At 36.0% G+C, this 25,841-nt stretch overlaps 1 protein-coding gene across 1 annotated transcript in view; it reads left to right on the forward strand.

Moving 5' to 3' along the window:
- The first annotated feature begins 6,477 nt into the window (after positions 1–6,477).
- The window catches only part of LOC104622586 (protein FAM189A1-like), an 82,016-nt gene continuing 62,652 nt past the window's right edge, over positions 6,478–25,841 (forward strand). The window contains exon 1 of the mRNA XM_010289420.1: positions 6,478–6,528. The gene's annotated coding sequence lies outside the window, so the exon portion shown is untranslated. The remainder of the gene's footprint in view (positions 6,529–25,841) is intronic.

Here is a 25,841-nt window from a genome sequence, read left to right on the forward strand (position 1 = left end):
AAACATACCCTTGGACTTGCTGAAGAATTATGGTACTGACAATTGATCTCCCTAATGTCTTGGGAGAAACAGAGAAAATGAAGTCTGAGTTCCAGAAAGCTGCAAGTCCTGAAACTATGAAGAGGAGTGATTTATGGTTTCTTAACTGCATCTCAACTCCTGTTATTAAGAACAAGTGAGGGTGACTGACAGCTGTATACATTTTTCCTCATTTGTGAAAGTATTCCTTTCTTTGACACCTGTTTTATTTTTTTGCTTTTGTCTTAACTATTCTGCATACCAGCTTGACAAATCTGCTGTTAGAAAATAGCAAAAAAACCTTTCTTAAGCACAACAAGTAATATTTTGCAGCCTACTTTTAAAATCTAGATTGAGATGAAAATTTAAGGTTTTTTGCTAATTGTGCCAATTTAATAATGTTCTTAATACCAGGCTTTTTACAGCAGTACATTGAGGGACAAGAGGCAATAGGTATAAATTGAAAGAAGAGAGTTTCAGGCTGGGTCTAGAGGGCGCAAAAAAAATTCCCCACGGGGACAGTGACGGAGTTGGTAAATCCTGGAGTAGATGTACAGATAGGCTGTTTGGTTTCTAGGTTGTCTAGATACGTTCACAACATATATTTTTGAAAGCGTATACGTACACACTTGTAAACATGTAAATTTAGCTCTTACAGCCACGTACATTTTGCTGATACTTCTATGATCATAAGTCTGTTGGCAATCATAGCCATACAATATATAATTGAAGTTGCTCTTCTGTTTTTCATTTAGTGTCGTCAAGGTTATTGTATATAACCATGTTAATTTTTCATGTCACACTTCTCAAAATAGTTTTCTGGCCTTTCATTTTAAAAAATTCCTGAAAACTGTTTACAAATTTATATATGGATATTTATATTGTTAGAAACATAATTAGATTGCCCCAAACTTTTTATTTATGCCCAATGCACACACAATTTTTGCTCAGTGCTTTTAAAAAACATTTCGATTGTTTATGGGTAAAGTTTCTTCTTTTTTATGAGCACTTTGAACTGAAATCACACCAAAATACTATGTTGCTGGATTTTATGGGAACTTGGAGTCCAAGGGAAACTGTGGTCAAATGCGATGCAGTGTGGAGAAAGCCAGTTGAGATCCAACTGGTCCAGGGACAAACCTCCTTATGTGGTTCCAAAGAGATTACAGAATTAGGTTGTACTTCAAGGGCCTAGTTTATTCTGTGAGACTGAAAGTTTTAATTAAGGTGCTCATGTCTATTAGATTTAGTTGGGATGCAGTCCAATAGAGAGTTGTAATACTTCTCTTGCACGTGCTTTGCTGTTGTAAATTGACTGGTCATGGCTGACTGTTTGCCATCCTTCTCTTTTCAGAGAAGAGGTGTCTGATACAAGGGAGATCATGGCTATCTTGTAGGTACTAACTTTCACCTCCATGGGCTTTATTTAATTTCAAATACCACCAAGTAGTATATAATATGTAGATATGGGCACCTGTATGTGTCAGGTTTTCTCTTTGGACTTCACTGTCAAAGGAGAGATGTTTTTTCAAAAAGCCATACCAGTAGTTAAGAGTTTCAGGAATATCCTGTCCTCTACTGTTTCTTCCATGGAAGTGAGCCTTGAATTTCCTCAATGCAGAGGATGAGTGGCCGTATCTGTCACCGAAGGGCAGGTGTATATACCTTTCATGGTGGGTTGGGTTATCTGAGTACCTGAGCTCAGCCACTACCATATTTCATAGTCCAAAGAAGGAGAGTTTTTTAAAAGAGTTTTTAAAGGAGTCCTTGACTCCTTTCTTTCTGCTTCTCCGAACAGATGGAGTTTCAGTAGTCTTCTCATTGTATTTTCTTTATCCCTTAATGGAACCCTTGTGACTTTGGAAACTTACTTAAGCCCTACTTATGCGGTTGGGCCTTTATTTACTTTAATATATTGCTACCTCATCTTTTCTAAGGCACTTGGAATAACTTGCATTTGCTAATGGTACGAGGGCATCTATTATACTGCAAAATAAAGGGAATCATATCACTTTATCAGTTATACCTAACCTGTTAATATATTATAGGTGATTTAAAGAGATGACAATTTCCATTTTATTTTTAATTTCAGTTATTACTAGAGCTCCTTTCTACAGCTGAGATTGCCTTCCCTCCCCAACCCCTGCAGGACTATTCCATGCATTTAGTAGGACAATTAGGTTCTTTAAATTATATGCTGTAATATTTCACCGTTTTTCTAAAACTAGTTTATTTCAATATATTTGAATTGTAATGTGTTTGAATTGACACATAATATTCATATTGTCATATGTTTTGATTGGAAGGAAATGCAGATACATAGGGTGTGCTATGCTATGGAGTCTGTTTGTTCAGGTAACACAGGAACTAAGGATAGCCACTATTTTCTTTATTTAGTATCTTAGAAGAAGGCTAAGGAGGAGTTTCTGCAATTTATGGGAGCAACTTGTATGCTTATTTTAATGGTAACTGAATCCACTGACTGGAAAGCTTCTCGTGTTCACAAGCTGAAAAAGTGAGGAACCCTTACGTTTGCAGAGGAGCCGATGATTTGACATATGGTGTATCAGCCTGAACAAGAAAGTAGGAATAAGAATGGACAATAAAACACGGAGTTTCCTATAGCTCATATGCTCTATTAGACTAGAAAATCATTGCAAGATCCCAAGTTGTACTGAGAAAAAAAGATATAATTTGTTTTATTAAACAAATTAATACTTAAGCATTGGTAATTTTAAACTTCTACAAATGTCTTTACCTTGATAGTGTTTCACTATATTGAATGTGGCTTTAATTAAATTAATAGTTATATAAATACATGTTTTATGTAGTTCAGATAAGAAGTTTAAAGGAAGGGTACTAGAGAGTGTATTATGTACAGTAACCATTTGGGAGATGAAGACTTAGAAAGCAGATGGTTTAAGTTATATCAAGAGACTGCATCATCTCATCTGTCCCATATTCAAAATCAGAGACCTCTAAATTTCTAGAGACTTACCTGAGTGTGGACATTGAAAATGCTGGAAAACGTCAAAAAGGCACCATCAAGGGCTTTTAAAAAAAATCCTTTGTTTGCAGTCCCTCTACTGGAAAGTAATTTTACCTTCTGTTTTTGTCCTGCCTCACTACGTGCCAGTTAAAGTAAATGCATCTTTTTCATGCACGAACACAAGTTGATTAATGATAATGGACTTGTCATATGCATGTTGAAAGGTGTTCATACCTAATGTTACTGCATTTCTAGTGCCAGAGAAGTCAACACTGATATATTCTGTTTATTTTTTTGCTCTGTGAATCAGCACTGTTGTTATAGTCAGCAGGTACATACTTCTGTAGGAATTCTGCTTAAGGAAGCTGGCAACTCTACATTTTTTGAACACATTTTTAGTAGCTTTGATTTATTTTGATTATTATGTGATGGGGGCGTTCACTGCAATTCAGCAGATGTAAGTCAGGTCCAAGATACTAGATCAATGTGCTATGCAGGCTCTGAAATCAAACCATGTTGCCAAAGTTAAGTACACAAGTTGTTAAAATCATCAAAATCCAATTTATTTTTTATTTAAGAAAGAAAAAAAACTGTGCACAGCATACATATGATGAAGTGATTTTTGACAAGCATTAGAAGTCTTACAAATTGCAATGTTGAGCTATAGGTACTGAGGAAATGACAGTGTTTTAATTACTGGTGTAAAAATAACTCACCTTGTGCCTATGTTTCTTGGCCCTTAACCTTGTGATACTGAGTATGTATTTTACATACTGTTTCCACTGAAGCAAACATTGGATATTCTGAGTGATTACTGTGAGGTCTTTTGGGCCTGTAAGTTACATACTACTTTTCAAACAAGTCTTACTTTTGTATATAAACCAAGTGTGGTTCTATTGACTTTATTCAATATTGTCATTGTATTTATAAGAAGTAAAAACTGAAGAGAAAACAGAATGTTAAGGGTGGTTTATTTTTTTTATTTTTAAATTCCTGGTCTTCTGCAAGGCCAAGAGGAATCTTTAGGTTTCTATTTTGATAGAGTCATTTGTTGTATTCTAACGAAAGTTGGTATGTGATGTTCTCTGGGTGCTCTTTTCCTAATTATGTAGTTGTGTGTACTGTGGTCTAAACTGTTGAAGGTGCTTGGCACTGAAAATAACTACATCTCAAAGCAAAATAAACTTTTGGGTAACTACAGTGATATTGGGGACTAACGAGGTTTGGAAAATCACCTTACAACATCGTTGAGGTGAACTCTTATAATGACAGTATTAAAGACACAGAGTCTTACTGTCTATCACCAGTGCATATTGAGAATTTATCAACTGGCCTGACTGTGCTTGACCTTTTGCATGGTGAGCCAGTAGAGCAAGTACCACGAAACTCTCCTTTTCCAAAGAAAACCACATGTACCTCTTTCATCTTGCAGGGCCTCTGTAAAAGGTCAAACACAGTTGTAGTTCAGCTGAACAAAAAGGATCAGCTCCCTTTTTCCACCTTCAGGGATGAACAATGCCACAGATATGTCAGACAGGACGGGGAGCGGTTTAATAGGGAGGTAGCACAGTAAATGAAAGTAAGGATTTGCTACTTGTAGGTAGAGCACTAGAATATTTTGACTCTGAACATAGGACTTCATGGCTTAGACATACTGGCCTATGTATGAGTATTTTATGTATCAATACATACTCTGTTTTGGAAGGTAATTTCTTATTTTTCCTAAAGGGTTTTCTTTAATAACTTCACAATTTCAGCCATCCCATTTATTGAATTGAGACCATGTTGCTGTCTAGCCTGCAGTCAAACTAGCTAACACTGTCATTTTACCTTCTTCAGTGCAGTTTCACGTTACAGGACTGTCAGCCCAGAGACAGTTCTCATACAGCAATAATAAGCTAACATAGCTGTATAAGTAAATTTAATTAACTGCAAAAATTGAATTCTCCACCTTTCCCTGGCCTGGCCAACATCCAGGAGTATGTAGCTGGTATGTATCTTTTATGCTGTAGGAAATGCTGTAGAATACAAACCATGCACATTTGCATGTAGGGGTTATCTGCGTAGTCTTTGGTATCCGTAACCTGATTTTGGTTCACTTTTTACTGTGCATTTATGCCTTCTCATCTGTTGCATTTGTACTTGGCTTAAAAACTAGCATTGAGGTTTTACTATGAAACCTGATCTGAGTTTTTCTTGTTTTTTAATGGCATAGCTGCTAAAGAAAACATAAAATTTTGCATTTCCCAATATGCTGTCTTCCTGAATAATGTTTTCAAAAACTGCAGCAGCTGTGGCTGTTACCAGGTTGTGAAATACGTTTGAAACATGCTTGCAGTGTGAATGTCCACAAATTAGACATAGTGGAAGCTTAAACTGGGCACTTCACAGCACAACTTCTCCATATAACCAACAGCCCTTTCTCAAGACCAAGCATTCACACCAAGCATCAGTGCACGGACTGTTTCCAGCCTGATTCCCAGTACAATGTACATTGCTTCTGCAGTGGCTAGGTGTAGATACATTTTTAATTATTAAGATCTGCTATTATTATACCTAAAAGATTGCTAGTAACTCATGACATAGTGGGAATGGTGACTTTCTGGCGTTTGTATTTCAACCAACCTTGAATATCATTTCAAGGAAAAGGGTATTCATTAGCTTCTGGGCTTCCTCCCTATTGAATATCAAAGGTCTGTAGAGAGCAATAACGATATTAGAGCTTATTCTAAGCAGTCACAGGAGGATTTCATGATGATTGTATCAGGCCAGCTAAGTATATGAGCTGCTGTTAGACAAATTCTTTACACAAGCCAAGGTGAAAAAATGACACTGCAGACTCATGAAATAAATATATCATGCATTCTTTCCTCTGCGTTTTATTTGTATTCTAGTTTACTAGGTTTTTTTTAATTAAATGTTCTAATGAAAAGATTCCTCCCTACCTTTTTTCCCTCCCCAAGAGCAATATCCCTTACCCCGTTACTCCAATTTCTCTGTTTTCCTCTCTCTATTTTTAACTGTATGTAAAGCTTAAGGTGTCTCAACTGTAACTTGCATGTTATTTTACAGTACCTAAGATCAGCTTAGGTATATCACGGTCTGAATTCCACTTGCATTTGGCTTGTAGGTAGGGTTAATGTATCTGTATGTTAAATACAGGTTTTAAATGAATGTATGTGGGCTTTTTCAAACATAAGATCAAGTAGTGTGGTTGTTTGGGTGGATGGGTGGAACAAAACCAAAAAAACCCTTTTGCTAATTTAGCTGGATACCCTGTCTGATTTTGTGATTGTTCTACCTTACTGAGAATAAAAGGAAAACATGTTCTTTTTTGCATTTTGTTTCCAGCACTCTGGTAATACAAGGCATGACTGTGTATTAAACTTCATCTTAATAATTACTTTTAATGACACTAGTATAAAGCCCACGTCTCTTTGGTGACTCTGCTCTCTTTGTTACAGGTGCTGTTGTCAGGACTGATTGGTGTTGTTTCATGGAAGAGGCCTCTTTCGCTTGTGGTGAGTGGCAATGAGGCTTTAATCATGTTATATAGGCTTTAGATGTGCGACTAAAGGATTCTGTGAAAGTAACTACCAGTGTTTTTGTCTTGATATAGAAGCCTAATAGCCTCTGGGGATGATTTTCCAGTGCTGTTATATAGCCTAGTATTTATAAACACTTGGTACAAAACTTTGGGGACTCTGAGGTTTTATTGCCTAGATGATCTAGGTGACAATAATATTTTTCTTCTATCTATACTTAAGTCTTGGAGAGTTGTAATATTCATTATGTGTAAAAGAATGCAGATATCTACTGCCCTTTCCTTGCCACTGTTACAGTTCTCTCTCTTTTCAAAAGTGATAGCATATGGTTTAGTAATTAAAATGTAAGAACTAATGTATCATAAACATGAATGTTTAAAGAAAGGCAATAATCATACTGTAGCTGACGGTGTGAACTTAAAAACAGCTGAAAATAGTGACCATTGCTACCTAGTAGATATGCTCAGTTTTCAGGTACATTATGTATTATGATTCATGTAGTTACTTAATACTGAAACGTAATTTATGCTTTGTATATGCGTGCTAATAGAGTTTCACTTAACCTATTAACACAAAGCAGTCTTAGATTCAAATCAATCTTGCTAAAAATGTGAGATGAATCTGTCAATAAGGATGTAATAGTAGGTAAATGTTGCCTTTGAGACAAGTGTGCATATGTAACATTTGTAACATAGTTAATACTAAAGATAGTCCTTAGTAAAAAGAACATCTTTCAGTACTATGAACTAAAAGCAGTAGTGTTAGCACTTCTGAAAAAAAAATTTTTTTCTTTCAATAATTCACTTTTGATTGTTATTAAAGGACGGACCGATTGAGTTTGTATTGATTTACTGGTTGGTGTTTTTACCGACAGATAAAGTCTATATGATGTAGAAAGCTGGCTTTGTGTGCCAAAATGTGCCCAAAATGAGCTCAAAGTGAAGCAAATTAGTGAAACTGATGAGTGCCCATGAAAAAAGTAGCAGGCAGGTTTCTGGACTAAAATGCAAAAGATGACAAATTTTTCCTCAACATTGGTGAGCAGGGAGAGCTTTCACATTAGAACGTATCAAAAGAGTAGTATGTCATGAATGGGTAGTCATCAAGTAAAAAATACTCAGAATTTCTCAGACTTCTCAATTTCATTTTTTAAAAAGAAACAAACAATGAATGTATATATGAGAATACACTGACAGGATGGGAGTGGCCATTCAGTTGCCCCGGTATTTTTCTAGTTATCTCTTGCTGAGCAGGAGCAGAAAGAGGAGGAGCAAACTCGTTTTTTCCTAGTGTTACCAAAAGGAAGCATGGCCCAGAGTGCTGTTTTTTCCATTAGTCTGTCAGTAATGGAGACTTTTAACCTGCAGAATTTCATAGTGGAGATTTTGCAGGTTTAAAGTGTTGTTTACAGTAAGAATGTGTATCTCTGCATAAAGATTGGACTAAATTTCTGCTCAGCATTATGACAAATAGCTGGTATACCTATTTTTATTCCAATGTATTTTATTCTACCTTATGGGCTTTGTTAATAATAATTCTATACCTGGTACCTGAGAATGCTGCCTCTTTGTTTGAATAAAACTAAATAGAATGGTAATGGTATTATCTATTAGAAATACTTGAAAAGAAAAAGTTCTCCTGACAGTGAAAGAATCATGACAGTGTATGTTTGGTACGTAAATCTCATTTCATTTTCGTTTGTGTTACACTTTACTGCTCACATATTACAAACCATTAAAACTAATATAATTCCTCTGAATTGAGTGCTTGTACAACTGTGAAATCTAACTAAACTGAAGACTTTTCAAAATAGTTGCTCGTAAGCAATTACTGCTTACATCATTGGAATAAAAAAATATTTGTGCATCAGAAATGTTATTCAGGCCTGTTGAGACTTGACTGCTTTGATTCTTGAACACTGGCATATTGTCAATTCAGCCAGGCTTTCAGATATCGATTCATTCTGTGAAATGTAGATAGGCAGTCATGGTCAGTATCATTCAAGGAAATAAATATAAAAGGGAAAAAAATAGTAAATTGTAACATTAATGCTTTCAGAACAGCTCACCTTCCTAAAATCTGCTGTAGGAAATTATTTATTTCCACGAGTAAGCTTAGTGCTCATGAGTTAGATCCTGGTTGTTTTTCTTCTGTATTTCCATATTGGCACTTGGTAGTGGTATAATAATTGGTTGCAGGAATAGGGGACAGGGATGATGGTTTTTGCCTCAGTGTGTGATTAAGCTGTGCAATAGCCAGTGCTAATAGTTTTGCAGTGGCTACATAATGTCTGTTTTTCCTTGTTGAATTGTAAATACCTTTTAACAGTTGGAACCCACGTGTGCAGGATGACTGTTTGTTCTGATTAAGCAATTAATACTGTGTAATTTTACAGCCTCCTAGCACAAAGTACTATCAACATGCTAATGAGTTGTATTTCTTGTGATCTCCTTACACAATACATATGCAAAATACATATGGTCAATAATTACCTTTTACCCTAATTTATAGTATTATAAACAACTACATAATTGATTACAATATACATGTGTCTTTTGTTGTTGTTGCAATGTGTTACAAAATCTGGTATTGCAAAGCGCAATAATGAAAAGAAAGATCCCTTTAACATTTGAAGCCATTAATAAAGTTTTATAAAATTAAACCATACACCATCTGTGATGTTCTGAAAACTGGTTAAACTCTGATAATATTTTAAGGTGCCAGTTTCCTGCTTGTTTCGGATTTGTGACTAAAACAGTGTTGAAAACACAGCAGTGTTCTGGCTGTTGGTGAGCAGTATTTGCACAGCATCAAGGCTTTGTCTTTTTCCCACTCTGCATCCCTTGCTTTGTTTTTTTCATTCCTTTTTCCTTCGCTTATTAAACTACCATTATGTTGACCCACAAGTTTTTTCACTTTTGCTCTTCCAATTCTCTTCCTGTCCTGCTACTAGGGCGAGTGAGCGAGCAGCTGTGTGGTGCTTAGCCAGGGCCAGGGTCAACCCCTCATACTACTGATTTTGGTTTGCTCACTGCTGTATTCATACTTTTTTTTTTTTCACAGATGCAGTGTCTTTTCTTCACAAATGTATTATTTTCTGCAGGCAAAAAGAGGAAGTTGAAGGAGCAATAAATATCAACCATTAACTTCTTACTGTATCTTACCAGAAATACATGATGTAGTATTGGTATAGAAATGAGCGGGTGCTTGCATGGTTTAAAGCTTTGGAACCAAAGTCAAAACTCAGAATAGTTGTGCATTTCCAAGACATTAGCATGAACGGTGTTTCGTATTATATGTTCAGTAGAAGATTTACAAATGTGTACATGCTAAGGAAATTTTACTATGATGTTAACGTGCAGAAATTTAATTACACATAGAAACTCTCATGCTACAGTGTCTTTGTGTAGCTTAATTCTCTGAAGGATTCACCAGATTTTGTTAGTTTGTCTGAATTTTATTGGTCACCAGCTAGCCATCAATTGCTAATGTTGCAAAAATGCTTTATACATACAAGGAATCAGTGTCTGTTGTCAAATCAGTATTTACATTTACTGTATGAGACACCTGGGAAAAGGAACTCAAAATTCAAAAATAATGCATAAACAATTTAAACAGTATTTTCCAGATATTTCAGATACTACCTCATTAAGCTTTCTGTATTTTTAATTATGAAATCTCTGAGAATTTGTAGTACTTTGGGGAAATCTTTCAAGAGTCCTTTATTTGGAAACTAAGTGCTGTCTGTGTCAGTACCACTGCTTGAGGTTAAAATGCTGTGTTAAAATAGGAATTTGTTTCCTTGTGGTTTATGGAAGTGTCTGAAAATTGGTAGAGAGCTTGTGTAGCTCACTGAGGTTGAATTACCTTGTACAGAACTTTAAACTGTGCAGTGAGATGGGTTTTCTGTTATGGTTTATTGTAATTGCAAATCTATTTGTGCTAAGGAAATTAATTCAGCCTCTGAATGGAGTAGAAAGCTTCTCTCTTGCCATCTGCCATTTGAATGATCCCAGAAAAATATTTTTACTTTTCTGACTAAAAGCTTTTACAATAAACTGATAGACTTTTTTTTTTTTCCCAAGGAACAGAAGCGTATTTTTTTAATGTTTGTGAATGTCAATGAACAAAGCACAATACTTATTAATAAGTGATCTTGATTACTCAGAATAGCTATTCAAAAGCATTTCCTATGAAATCTGCATTCCAGATACAGTTCCATGCATCAGTGAACATGCAAATCTGTGCATATGCCTTTAGTAACTAACTTGGGTATGAAGGCTTAAAAATCTGTTCTGTACATTTGTTTCTTAGGATGTTTTCTGATTTCTTTCTTTTGGCTTAAACAGAAGGGGACACTCTGTTTTCAATGCATTATCCCTTCAAATGAACCATTACTTCATGCTTCCCCCCCCCCTTTTTTTTTTATGAGCAGATAGGATTTTCATCATTTAAGAAAAATAAAAGAGGAGTAATTCTAAATAGCAGCAGTTCAACCTGCACGTCAGGCACAAGGATGAACTGCTGCGCAAGGTCTCAGACTGTACCTGTGGTAAGAATCAGTCAAATACTGAACTGAATTTGTTAGAAAATACTCATCTTGGGCCAGCTTGCTGGTTTGTTGCAAAATGAGAAATTTTCTTTCTAGAAGTCCTGTGAAAAAATTGAAATATTTGAATATTAGACTTAAAACTGTTTTTTTTCAGTAAAAATCAGTATAAAAAGATCTGTACCTGTTGTAAAAAAAGAAATTACTAATAATTTTAAATAAATACATCCACGTATACACTTGCCCCACAAGATGCATGGATATGTAAAACGGGTCTAGATGTTTCTCATTGATTATCTCTTATCGCTAGATATCATTGCAGAGTATAGCAGAAACAACCAAACTCCAGGAAACAGATGATACATGAAATGTATAGAAATAACATGTAAGTTTCTGATATTATTCTCAGTGATGTGGGGTGTTGACATGTTCCAGGCCATACTATTTAACCTGAGGTCCTAGAGTAGCTGAAGTGATAAGACATGTATTTTTAAGCTTTGGTAAGAGAATTTACAGCCTCCTTTCAGATGAAATCTGATTGGAATTTTTGAATGAAAAAAAAAAAAAAATAGTTTTTGGTTCTCTCCCCAAGCAGAGATTTGGTTTTGGCAGCTGGAATAAATAGGTAGTCTAGGTAGTGGAGAGGCAATGTTAGCATAAATAGGTCAAGACTGAAAGAGAAAAACAAGTAAAAATGTACACCCTAGGAGAATGGCAGAATCTAAAGGCATCCATCACCTTGTATGTCATTGTTGGCTTTGATATTTGTGTGATGTTGAGGTGAGATGCAGCGTATCACTCTGCTTTAACATATCTCTTGATCACTCTGCAGCATCATTTCAGCATGTGTGTTCTTTCAATTTATTGATCAAGATGTTTATTGGGAACCCTGCTATGAGACAAACAGGTGTATTTGAGGCTGAAGCTTTAGTTTGAAGGTTAACAAAACACTGGGTAAAAACAACTATGTCTTACATACCAGAGTTTTGCAGAGTTTCTGATAAATTGGGATATGGTTGAATGCTGAGTATTCCTTGCTTTCAAAAAGAAACTTGGAAAGCTGTAATTGTTTCTACTTGCAAACCAAATCAAGTGCTGGTTCACAAAGTAGCTCTTCTAATATAAAGCTGTAAATTTTTGCTCAGAGCTGGTGTGGACTGGAGTGTGAACCCAGGCTTTGAAATTGAGAGCAGAGTGGTTTTATTTGACCTCTTTCCTAGGAGGAAGGAAGAAGAATTCTCAAATTCAGAGGCGCTGAATGCTAAATCATGGGGAAGAGAAAGGCGGAGGACTAGGACAGGAAGGAGGAATTAAAACGTGAGTCTGGCAATTCGAGGGAGACTGAGATTAAAAGCTGCGGAGAGGAACAGGACCTAGATGAGGAGGGAGGAGTGCTAATGAACCAAAAGCATTCCAATAAGAAATCACACAATGGAATCTCTGATTTTTCAGTATAATTTTAAAACATAGAGCCATAAGCACCATAACTAATTAATCCTGACATAATAGATTTGTATCGCAGGTTTCAATGACTTTGGTGAAGAAAGTGTGAGCTGTAAATAATCTTTTCCAATAGTTGGAACATAGTTAAGTTTTGTCTCTTACCTTCCGCTTCTCCCATTCACTGAGGGCTAGCTGTGTAAAGCATTAACATGGTAATACTGCTCTGGTAACCAAACTAGATCAACTGTATCTGCATACTACTGCAGTGTGACTGTAGTTATACCAAAAGTCTGTGAGACAATATCTAAAAGTGAAGTTAATGTCTTTATCAATAACCATATTCCAGGTTACATCAGTTTGAAAGCAGATTTAAAATGGATTTCTGTTTCTGTCAAAGCTGCTTCTGTTTGCTCCTTATTCTAAGCAGATTCACAAACAGGATAGTTAACCAGAATGATTTTTTTTTTTTGGTAGTAAATTATTTTTCTTTATTTAAAACAACAATTTTCCACCAAAATCCAGATTTTGGGGGCCTTTTAAATCAGCCAGTAACTGTCATTCTTTCATTCCAAACTTCCAAGGATGTATGTACCGTTTCTACCCTGGTGGTCCCCAGTGGTCTGTAGGAGGCTTCTTGAGAGAAATACGAGCACTTGCCATTTATCTGGCTACCTCCCAGCACCCTACGTGAAATGTATGGCAGAAGCTGTGGATCTCATGTCTTCTCATGTCAAATTCAGGTCGGTAAGTGCTCAGTTGCTCCAGGGAGGGCAATTTTAATTTACTGAGTGCTGTTCTTGGACTGGAGACTTCAGTGAAAAGAGCAGCTGAAGAGGAATAGGAGAGATTAGAAACAGAACTGCAACTGAGCAGGTCTGCTTTAGGCATCCTTAGCCGCATTCCGATTGAGCCATTCCCACAAATGTTGATTGCAGATCTTTAAAATCTTTTTCTTTCCTCAGCTTCTGGCAGCAGTTACAGTTTCAGTAGTAGCAGGACAACCACAATATTTACTTTTTCCTTTCATTAGAGCATTTTTACGCTCTATGCATAAATTTCCATTTCCAAGTACTTGAAGAAATAACCAACTGTATGAGAGACAAGTGGGGATTTCTTAGGGTTTTATTACATAAATTACCTTGATGAGTGACATAACTTAGGTAAAATTTGTAAATATTTTATGTCGCTGTGCTATATTTGGTGACTAGTTTTGGCTGTACGGACTGTGCTGCTTTTTGTGTTTTGTTTTTCTGTGAAGACTTAAGTGATCAGATTTTACTGGAGCACTTCTCAGAAAACAGATTTCAAAGATACTTGTAAAAGATGCGTGTGATTTTAGACGTGCGTATGCAGGAATGTGCCCTAGTGACGTTTGTGCAGCTATTCAGAAAATAGCAGTTACCTGATCAACCACACTTGCACAACCCAGCTTGAACTTTGATATTGGTGATCAGTCTGTGGAAATCAATAGCATACTGTATTTTATTTACTATACGTTAACAGGTTGAGATAAACAGTGTTTTCTCCAAAACACTTTAATTGTGCAGTTAAGCTTAATTTTGTTCTTAAAGTGCTACAACCTCTGCATGCTGTTTCTGGCTTTAGCCTTTTCTGATGCTATGTGTGGCTCATAAACAGGGAGCTTCTCCCAGACAAGGAGTGTCTTTGGGTGGCTAAAAAGGAGTCCGTGAAATACTACCAGCTTTCCAATCTGAATCCTCTTGATAGATGTCTGTACTTTAAGTCTGAGGCTTTTGTTGGTTTTGTTTTGCTTGCTTTCTAGAATGGACCTTTTCTGAATATTTATTAGTTTGGGACACTGTTATTGACTTGTTTTCTCTTATTTAAGCTGTTGGGCTTGCATTTCTCCAGTCATCCACTCTATTACAAAGTGTAAGTGTAGCACTTACGCGCAACTTTTGGTTGCTAGAAAGAAGAGCTTTTACATATGTACACAGGTGTATGTGTGAAGTGGGGTAGTCACAGGCTGGCTGGAATTTCCACCTGTCCCCTGCCCTGAGAGATGTTTTCCCAGAGTATGAACTGCTGGTCTAGGCCGTGAATTAATGCCTCTTGGTGGACTGAGTAGGGGATCTGGAAAGTGTGGTCCGAAAAGTCTGCAATTAGAGCGTCTGTGTAAACTCTCACTACATTCATATCCCACATTGCTTTTTGCATGCAGATTAAACATGAACATACAGATTTTTAACAGTGAGCTGTCTCACCTATTGCTGTTTTTTTTCTCCTAAGACTGCCGATTCCTTTCTTTCTTCTCTAGTATATGGAAACAACCAACAGAAAAACCTACCCCCAGTGCCATTTTACTAGAATATACCTGACAGAAGGAGGGGGGGGAAGGAGAATGACCCAGTAAAGCTATGAACTGGCAGAGGAAGAAACAACACTTGAGACGAAAACAGAGGAAGTGAATCATAGAAATCTTTATTAAGAGGGAGAGAAGGTGTCACAGAATTAAACATCTATTTACAGTAAACATTCTATATCCCTTTTTACAACTTAACACTTCTTACAGCTTTTTCTTGCCTGGGTCTGTCTGTCTGCATCTCTCTGCTACCCTTTTTACAAAGGCTGCCTGTTCCTGGGCCCAGCTGCCACCAGCTGTCACCCATATCAGAATCTAGACTCCTGTGTTGAGCATCGATCTGCTAATTAGTTATCCCCAGTGGCAAAATTTTAAAAGATCACAAACAGCTTTTCCTGAAGAGCAGACAAAGCCTGCTTGGGCATAACGCTTGCCCCTTCCTAGATGAGCACATCTTAATTACCCTTAAACAGACCCTTCTACTCCCCATCTGCTCTCATTGCATCGTGTTGCCATGGCAGCAGTTAGTGCTAACACAAGACCATGCAATAGGAAACTGTCACAGTTCCAGTATGCTTGATGCTGCTTATAATGAAGAGTATGGTGTGGGTGCTGCATTTACCTCTCTTCAGTCCATCAGTAATTCCCCTGTTCTCACATGCTCTCTAAATACATCTGCTAATGGTTCTTCTCTCTCATTTGCTCCTTCTTTTAGAAATGCAGGCTGCATCCCATCTGGTCCTGGAGGCTTTGGCAGCCTTTGCACAGTCTAATTTCTTCAGCTCTTTCTTGGTGTGAGTCTGGTTGCCTTCATCATTTCTCCTTCCTCCTTGGTTAATTAATCTTGGTTTCTGAGATCTGCCTTACTTCCTTTGTAAGCATTGAGGAAAATAAATTATTTAGGGTGTCTCTGTCTGTCTTTCAGTAAAATACTTAGTTCATTCTTTAGAAGTCTGCAGTCATCTTTATTGTTCACTTTTTGTTTATATGCTAGAAATTTCACATTATTTTCCTTTGTTTCCATAAGTAACTTTCCTTTCAGTCTTGAGTAATTTTTTCATGTTGTGGATATTTAAGAAAATTTGGGTCATCTAAAAGACTAGATACAAGTAGAGAAATGTTAAAAGGCTAAAAAATTAGTCATTTTACAAAATCAACTTCCATAGAAAGGAACAGATCTAATTGTTAATGTGTATTTTGTAAAACATTTGAGATGTGCAGCAAGAGCACATTGTTTACTTTCTTGAGTGATATTTCATGAAAAGTGCAGGCAGACACATAAAGTGGAGAAAACTTCTGAGGAAAGCAAGTCCCTAATTCTCAAAGTAGAGTGAACATTAAATATAACATACCTTAAATTTATTATTACTCTTTGTATTATGGCAAGTAAAACCCTGTACTTGTATTTTTGGCATATGAATGATAGTGACCAAAAAAAGGATTTTACCACAAGAACCAACCTATTCATGTCATAGAGAAAAGGAGTTTGTGACAGTTAGTAGGAAATGTGAAGTGTTTGAGGGACTCAGAAGGAGAAAAAACATTAAAACCTGTAGAGGGAGAGTTAGTGGGGTTTCTGATGTGGGTTGGTTGGTTTATTTTTTTAAACAAGTAAGATTAATAATTTGATGTTGAATATCCAAAAAAGAAATTGTTTCAATTCCAGCAGTTTCATTAACAGCTGTAGAGGTTTCTAAAAATAATAAAACATAGTAAGACAATTAATTGCATTTTATCAGAAATTGTTTGTAGGTGATGGAGAGAGAAATGATGATTTTTTTAGCCTTCAGATTACCAAAATGAAATATCATTACACTGGGCCCTGATAATTGATGTAGTCTCAAGAATTGTGGAAGCACTGAAGGGTTTCCAAAGTCAAAAGAAGTCAGATATGAGCTTTGAGAGTAAAGGAGTCAATATATTTTAAAATTGCAAATACATACATCAAACAAAATATGTGCAAAATCATGTTCTACTAATTTTCCATATTTGTACTAGTTTTGCCATCTCTGCCTTGTAGAATACCAATATGAAGGTGATTACACAAAGCGTAAGGTAGAAGCAGACTAAGAATAGAAACAAAAGCTATTCTGGTATCTGTGATAGATTTCCTACAGCTGCTAGATTCAGACTTCCACAGAACTCAATTGATCCCTGTTTATTTACAGTGTATAAAGCATAATCATTGGAGGAGATTTTAAACTAATGAGTTAAAATTACTTGGGAGACTTACCTGGATCCCAGATTGAGAAAAATTATGGTTTAACATTTTAGTTGCTCATATATTGCAATATTTAGCTGCTCAGTGTTGCAAAATCTTTGGGTAGAAAAGCTGCACAAATCTAGAATAATGCACAGAAATAGACCACACTTAGTTGGATGCTATGCTTTCTGTATCTACACTGTAAAATAATGTGGGTTTAGAGGTGAAATTACATAGTTTGTGTCTAGATATGTAGTTAAACACTGTTCAGAATAGAAAAAAGTTTTTCTGCATGTTTTCATATTTTACATTTTATTAGGATTTTCATTCAGAGGGATCTGTTCGATCTCTTCATCATTGTCATAATACAGTTACATATTAGGAAAGGGAAAGACTGATACCTAGAAATAACATAGGTGTATCTATTCAAAAGTAGAAGTGCAAAAACATTTTAACACTTCTTAAAATATGGGATGTAATGTGGGGTTAGGTAGAACCAGGCAATGATTGGTTTTCTACCATATAGTAGATTTTATATAGCCATGAGCATCAATAATAATTTATCCATATCTATGTTGTAAGATGCTTAATTCTAAATTGTATGTATCTATTTTGTGCCCAGGAAGAGAGACAGTAAACCCTAACATCCAAAGCAATATCGTAAACAACAATTTTTAATTTAGCTTCTCCTAAATGCGTTTGTTTTCAAATGTTTTATGGTTACATATAAATTTTCTACTAAATACGTGACTTTTATTCACCGGAAGTAAAGAATCTTATCTCTTCAGGGAGTGGGGAGGGATAAACTAAACAGGCTCTGAAAACTCTATCAAAGAGACAAAAAACCAACCACCACCCCCAAAAAAAGAGAGTTCTCATCTTCTGAACTGGCCAGACTTTAAGCTTGATACAGTCATGCACTTCAGGGCATGATCAAGTAGAGGCACCTCCAAAAACCGGGAGGAAGAAGGATGACTTGTCTGTTCAAAGACAGTAAACAATGAAAATTGTCTTCTCAGAGTATTCCAGAGCCTTGAACTCTGGAATCCGTGTGGTAGCGAAACACAAATCGACTGCTGCCTCCGAGGTGCTGCAGTAGTGGCTTTATTCTACAGAGGCCTATGAAGACACTAAATCCTTTAATCTCTGGTAATTTCTTTTCCCAGTATGGCAGGGGAATGGACATGGGCAAGACAGTCAGAAGGTTGGAAGTAGTCTCAGCTTTTTTTAACCTGTGATTTTACAGGTATTCTCTCTCTGCTGATTTCCACAGCATTATGTTGATTTCCATAACATTACAGTATTGAAAGCTGATTAAGAGAAAAAGCAATTGAGGTTTTTTGACTTACTTTGATCTCTCTTCAGCTGCTATGTTTGATCATCAGCAAGGTAAAACCGTTACCATGTTTGGTCTCCTTGAAGAGCAATGTAATTAAAAGTCAATTTGTTGATATGTTTTTATTTCCGTTTGAGTTGAAGATGGATTAGGAGATCTCATTTCTTTTAACTTGGCATTTTTAATGAAAAATCAGCCCATCAGAATTAATAATGGCTTTATTCTGTTTGAGGAGACCTGCAGTTCAGGGTAGTACAAGTGACCACAGCATATACATGTTTTTGAGAGTACTTCTAAATACAGTGATAAACCTATCATGATGTTACTCATCTCTCTGTGGTGTTTTGCTGTATGGTTTCCAAAATAAGCTTTATTGTAATATCCACTGCAATTTTTTTTAAAAGCTATACTGTATCTATTTTGCATTCATATTATAAACTGTATAGTTGTATCAGCATTTTATGTATGCAGGGATTTGCTTTTTAATATAAATGAGTGACAGCTATCAGGAATCGGTAGGAAAATGTTCATGCTTTGTGACATAGTACTACAAAAGCTGGAAATATGGGATAGTCTATGTTAATCTGCTATATGTGTAAGAACCACAGTAGAGAATCAGTATTTGCATTTGATTGGAAAAACAAAAAATTTTCCTCTTGTTAACAGAGCTTTATTTGCAACAGGAACACAGATAGTGGTTTTCTCAAACAGCAAAAGCCTGGCTGCTGTTTCCTAGCATGGTCGTTGCATGTGAAAGTGGATGCAACAATAAAAAGGACCTATATAGAATGGCTTGAGATATTGAATACTTTCTCTAATACTAAAGTGGCAAAACAATTAGAGATACATAATATAGGCAGTCTGCCTGCCCTCCCCTTTTGTTGATCCCCTTACCCTGATAAATTTTCACTTGTATATGGACAGAATGGAGGAGCAGAAACTTAACCTATGCACTGAGCTAAGGAAATGTATATGCACATTCAGACAGATACAGAAACACATCTGGCAGTGCGGTGTACTATAGGGATTGTGTGAGAGGGGAAGGGAGCAGTGAACTCTTGTTAATAGGGCTCAGTGAGCAACTATGGGGTATTGTTGCCAGCAGCAAACAGTTCTGCCTCATGTAATCAAGGTAATAGCTGGTTCCCTCTGTTAGGGTTTTGTAGACCAAAACATGTTGGTTAAAGCTTACCTTGGGAAGGTGAGAAAAACCCCAGGGTTAGACAGGCCACTCCTGGGATCTAGAGAGCTGGAGTGGACCTCATGTCACAGTGGAGGTATGAGAAATCATTCTGTATATGCTGCTTAGTCATGTAGGAAAGGAGGCCTGGGAGGGAGAGCTGGCAGTGTGATGCTGCTCTGTGGATCTTAGTTAGTTTAGACCATCCCTCTGTTGATTGGGTCTTTCGTAACGGTCATCAGCTTTTAACTGAACTGTTCTTTAGAATAGGTAAATAGAAATATGTTGTTCATGTTATTTCCCATGTCCTCCCAGCATAGGATTTTCTTCCATCATAAACAGTATATGCTATGATAACATAAAAAATTAAATTCTGCTTCTAATCTAGGAAAAGAAAATTATAATTTAATGTGTTTGCTTTATCCATGTATGTAAAGGCAAAATGGGTGACTGTTTTTAATCCTCCGATTTGGATAACTGAGTAAAGCTGCATTTATATGGCATCACTGGAGCTGGCTAGTTGAGCAGCATGGAAAGCATTTGTTAAACTTTGTATTTTGATGTAGAACGGTGAAGAAACGGTAACTTCAGAAATTTATTTTAGATGAGATGGATTGTGTTTGAGATGTTTATATTTAAAAATAGAAGAAATATTTGCAGGAACTAATATAAAATTTCTTGGAGGGATGATGAGTTGGAGATTAATACCTCATTCTTTGTACAATCAAAACTCGGGTGATTTCAGTTTTGCTTGTGCAACAGGTGGAAGGAAATGCACCGTTTTCCAAACAGCATCTAATTAATCCTGTGCTTGTTGAAGAAAAATACTTCCATTTCAGTGGGTTTTGTTTGCCAGGTGAATCATAGTTTAGATCCTGAGTTAGACGTGCCTGTGATCAAGCGTTTGGGTTTCCTTACTACAGATGCTATAAAATCTTACACAACCTTACGGATTCAGTTCTACCTCAGATATATGAGTGAAGGTGTTAGAAATTTTAAAGTTCCTGTATTGATGGATCTCCAACAAATTATTCTTGTGAATCTTCCATAGAGATGTGTGTGCAATTTTTCTTTAAACAGCCAAAACTATAATGAGGTTACATTAGAACCTAATTTGGAAAAACCACTGTCCACATTGAAGCTTTGCCTCACAAACTGCCTGAAACTGAAAATGTTCATGTACCGTTGATATAATTTAGCGGTCATGGCTTGCTGACTTGGCTTACCTGACAGAAGCCACCTTCTTCAATGACGAAAGGGAGAGTATTCTGGTGTGATAGCTTTCAGAGAAGCCACACAATTGTCCATTAATAAGAACAATTGCACATGAATAGTTAATTGCTATTAATATTTTGGGAAAGACAGATACAAAATACCTGTGTATCTGACCTTTACAACCAGCTTCTCTCTAATTATGCTGCTGCCAGGAAGGGCTGCTTGCCTAGCCTTTTGATGACTGTCCTTGTCAGCAGGACAACATGAGCTTTTATTTCCTCGGGGTATTCTGCTACAGATGTTATGGGAGGTTAATTTATATGGAGTAGCATTTCACCGATACTTCCATGGAGGTGAATCCTTCCAGCAATGTGACACTTGCAAAAAGTAATACATTGTAAATGTGGAGGACCTATTCATGCAGTTGCTATGGAAGTATAAATTCGGCCTTACGTAGATTTGTTTTAAAGTTACTAGACTACTTACACATTTTAAAAAAATAAATTAATTTTTAATTACCTGGCTGTTTTGTTTAAATATGGATTGTTTTATTATATAAACAACAAGTATAGAAAAATGTGTTCTTAACCTAACCATGTTTTGCTATTGTCGTGAATATTTTTGAGAAATAGTATTTTATAAGGTAAGTTTTAAACATTTCAGTTTTTACTTTGTCAGAGAATATGTTGGAAGGAAAATTAAACTGGTATTGCTAAGGCAGTTGCAAGTTTTAAATCTGGCTTGTGTGGTCGAAATTCTATTCAGAAAGCATTTCTGTTTGAAGTGTTTATGATCACACTGGATATAAACTGCTTTTTCCACATGATTGTAGAGCTGCAGCAGCCATTTTTGAAGCATTTCAAATTGGCAACATTTTGAGTGGCATTAAAATAGGTTAGTGCTGTTTGCTTGCTTTCTCTTTCAAAATAATATTTTAAGTTAGATTTTATGTGTTGGGTTAACGGTTGGATTTGATGATCTCAAAGGCCTTTTCCAACCTTAATGATTCTGTGATGTGCATGGGTTTATTTAGGGGAACACTGGTGTATAAATGGAAATGTCAGTGATAAAAATTAGACAATATAAACTACTATATAAAACTTTTTTTTTGTCAAAAGGACTTTTCACTACTTGCACATACAGTAAAGATTATCTGATTAGTTTTGTTGCTGTGTTAACTGCAGATCATTGAAATGTCCTGTTGAGTGCTTATTTTCATGTAGCAAACTTTGTATGAGGTTCTGCAGCGTACTAGCTGTTACTCTCCCTTTTAATTTGAAAAAATTTAAACTTGTTCTCTGCTATGAAAATAATTACCAGCAAACTTTGCTTTGTGAAAATTGCTGTTGGATGCCAGAGCAGTGCGGAGACTATAAGGCTTCCTTTTGGAAAGGATCCTGTTGCAGTGCGGCTGCAAAATCCTTTTACTTTTTGCTTTGTCAGAATTTCTTCAGCTGTTGCTGTGGTCAGCATCTTAGCAAAGAATGGGAAAAATAGAAGCAAAGATGCCTGGAACCTGCAGGTTAACTTCTGTTGCAGTTCACTGCGAGGGGGGAGACGGAGGGCAAGAGAGGAATAGATTGTTGTTAGGGCATGAAAAGAGTTTGAAACAGGCTGAAAAGTTTTTTCCATACGAAAATTAAGTACTGCAGATCTAGATCTAGAAGTGTTTACTGCCCTGCTAAGAATAGTAGGTAAATGATATAACCGACGGAGTTAAATAATAGAATTATCTGTTCGGACCAAGCTTTTCATTTTCAAATGGGACTGAAAGTTATCTGGTGCTTGCTTCTCAAATTACAGCTCAAGTACTCCATGAGCTGTAAGATTCTGTATAGTAGCTTTTGTTAATGCTTCAGGGGGAAAATGCTTTGGTTACCAAGCTTCCTAGAATTACTCTTTGTTCCTTTTAATGCACTTCAGAAAGTTGTAGATGTTAAAAGTGTTAATTAGAATTAAAATAGAAAATTATGGGTACTGAAGTATCTAGTTTTGACAAATTTCTACTTAATGTTTCTGAGTGCTTTATTACTAAATCAGGCCCCCTGTTACACTTCCCTAAAAAATAATAAAATAAACTGTAAATTGATACTTCTGTAATATAGCATTACAGAAATGACAAACACATACTGTTGTGTGTAGAATATGATAATGGTAAACTCATTGTTGTGTTGCAGTCCTTTGATCTGATCACATTTGAGGAAATAATCTGTATGGCCATCTTTCCACCTATGCAAACTGCCTTTGCTGACAGGGAGTTTCTTGAAGGTATTGAATTGGAATACTCTTATTATGAGGTATTAGAGGAGATTTGGTTTGCTATAAACAGATTTTTCCCTTTATCTGTCACTCTGTACTCCTGTATACATAGACAAGGTCACGTATTGGATTCCAGGGTTCTTGAAAAGCCTGGGAAGCGTTACCAAATCCCTGACTTTATTATTATTGTTGTTACTTACTACACAATGATACAGGAGGAAAGTAAACTACTTCTTTAAATAGAAGTTGTTCTTTGTGGTCCAAATCCTATGGGAAACACACAGTGCCTCTTTCTGTTGTGCACTATGCTGTTGTCAACAGCTTTCAGATAATTGTTTTTAAAGATATGACTTGCTGACTCTTGGTCGAACCTGATTGCTACTTGAACAATAAATAAAACAGAGTAGGAGACAGGCATAATTTTTTTCTTCTAAATTAAAACCAGTAGCATTTATTATTATCTCAAATAGCATAATTTTTAAAGTTTTAGTTAGGTTTTTCCACATAAAATTTTTATAAAGTAATATAGAACATAAAGATACAACCAGGCAACTAGTAATAAATTAATCAAATTAGAAGTTCTATTTGACTAAAACCAAGTTAATCGGACCATAACACGGTCAATAAAATCATGCACACCAAGTTTAATTTTAGAATTTTTCATCTGAAATATTTAGCTTTGAAATTAGGAATAGTTGCATGCATTTTAATATTTATACCAAGGTTTTGGCTTTCTCTTAAAAAGTTAAATAGCCTCATTAGATCTAGTCAAATAGTACCTGGAGGAAACATAATTTAATTTAATAATGATTGGAATTGAATGGTTTTATATATTTTAGGATAAAACAGAATATAATTTACGGTTCTTAACATAAAAGCATTAAAATCTTTAACCTGATGCTGTGCCACACAGCAGGGAATATTTCTGCCTATTTAATATAGAACATTGCTTTAGACCTAGAGAAGATATTTTTGTTCAAACCTTTATTTGAATTTAGGCAAAGGACATGGAATGCTGAATTAAACAAATCTGAAATGCCAACACTTTTTCAGTATCAGTCTCTTCTTGGCCAGTGTTGAGAAATAATTTTGGAAGTGATATGATTGAATCATGAAACAAAAGAATCTCTAGTATAAGGCAAATAATGGGAAGCTGAATTTTGTTGTTTCTTGGGAACTTGCAAACCATTAGTTAACACTCTTGGTTTGATTGCCATTTCTGTGTAGTAAGCTTTTTAAATGGGCTTATTTTAAAATTATGTGTGAGTTGTCTATTTAATTCTATAATCTGTAATTAAATGAAGTTTGAGGTTTATGTTCCAATATTTTTGTGTTGTATACTTTATAGCTGAATGAATTACAAGGGCAGGAGGGATCAATAAAATAAGGTACTATGACCTCTTAAAATAACAGCCTAAACAACCTTTGATCATGAACTGCAAAACTTCCTTTGAAGTTGTGGTATATAGCCCAAAATATATTTTTACATATTTCAGAAAAATGCTACCTGGTGTTGCCTTTGTGGTGAACACTCCACCATGCTCATAGATACAGTATTCCAGTATCTTAATAAAGATCAATATCTTAGTGTAAATTTGTGTAGTTTTGGCTTCCCACTGTTACTAGCTGCTTATGCGTCTTTTTACTTAGTTGAAGAGCTGCACTTTGTTCATGGTAGGACCATGTGTTGGCCAGGGATTTGAGGTAGGGCTGTCTAGGCATTCTACTATAGTGCTTTTAAAGCTAGTTTTTCTTGGAATATAAACTATACTAGTTACCTATTATAATGGAACTGGAACTAGAGAAGAGAAGACAGAAATTTTTAGAAGGTTTCAATATGAATCTTCTCAGAATCCAGGTAGCTTTGTGGGGGATCCTTGCTAGTTCCCTTTCCTCAGTAATTTTCTGAGTGGCAGAATACTGTCTTGTTTCCGTCTGTCTGGTTCCTAACACTGTTTCTTCTGTCCTCTGTGCAGCCTGACTGCTACTGCCTGCTCTGCCTGCTCCTTAAGTGCTGCTCTGTGCAGAGACCCTCTGACCCACATTTTGCAGTCCCAGCAATCTTCCCTGCCTTGAGTAAGCCCAGTTGCTCGGTAAGAGGAAGCTCATCTGGGATGGGCTCCACTTAACACAGGTGCTTCTTAATGCATGTAGCATCACGCTGAACAGAAGAGACGCTGACCATCAAGTCTTTTAGTCTATGGATTCTGTGATTGGAGAGATTTTTTTTTTTCATCTAAAATTTCTGTTTACAGAAGTAGGCAAAATTTGAGTCTGTCTATTCTGAACTCTTTTTTTCCTGCATGAATGATTTGAGAAAACAGAAAACAATTGGATCAGATATACTGAAATATAAAAATACCAATTAGATCATTAAGATAAAAATAACAATGGTAATAGTTTAAATTATTGTAATAATAATAACAACAACAACAAAATATTACTACTACTTGATTTAATCCTGTATTCTTAGGGTTATATGTTGATAAATTTTTGAGTTTCTGCAAAGTTTTTGAAGGGACTGTTGGACGAAAGTATATATACAGACTATTATCTGTTACTCAGTATAACATCTTAAAACTTCATCATACTCATTACTAGGGGTGTGATTATTTAGGGAAATAGGCAAGAAGAAATGTTAGTCTGAAATAAGGTAATGTATGAATGTTCAGTGCTTCAGCTATTCACACAAGTGTCCCATAAGTGCACTGTTAGCCATAAAAATGTTATTTACCCCTTGGTGAAATGAGATGAGCTGCTTGTCGGCATTGCAGGGAAAGA

This window comes from Phaethon lepturus, unplaced genomic scaffold (assembly GCF_000687285.1).
Source record: "Phaethon lepturus isolate BGI_N335 unplaced genomic scaffold, ASM68728v1 scaffold3586, whole genome shotgun sequence".
NCBI classification, from domain to species: domain Eukaryota; kingdom Metazoa; phylum Chordata; class Aves; order Phaethontiformes; family Phaethontidae; genus Phaethon; species Phaethon lepturus.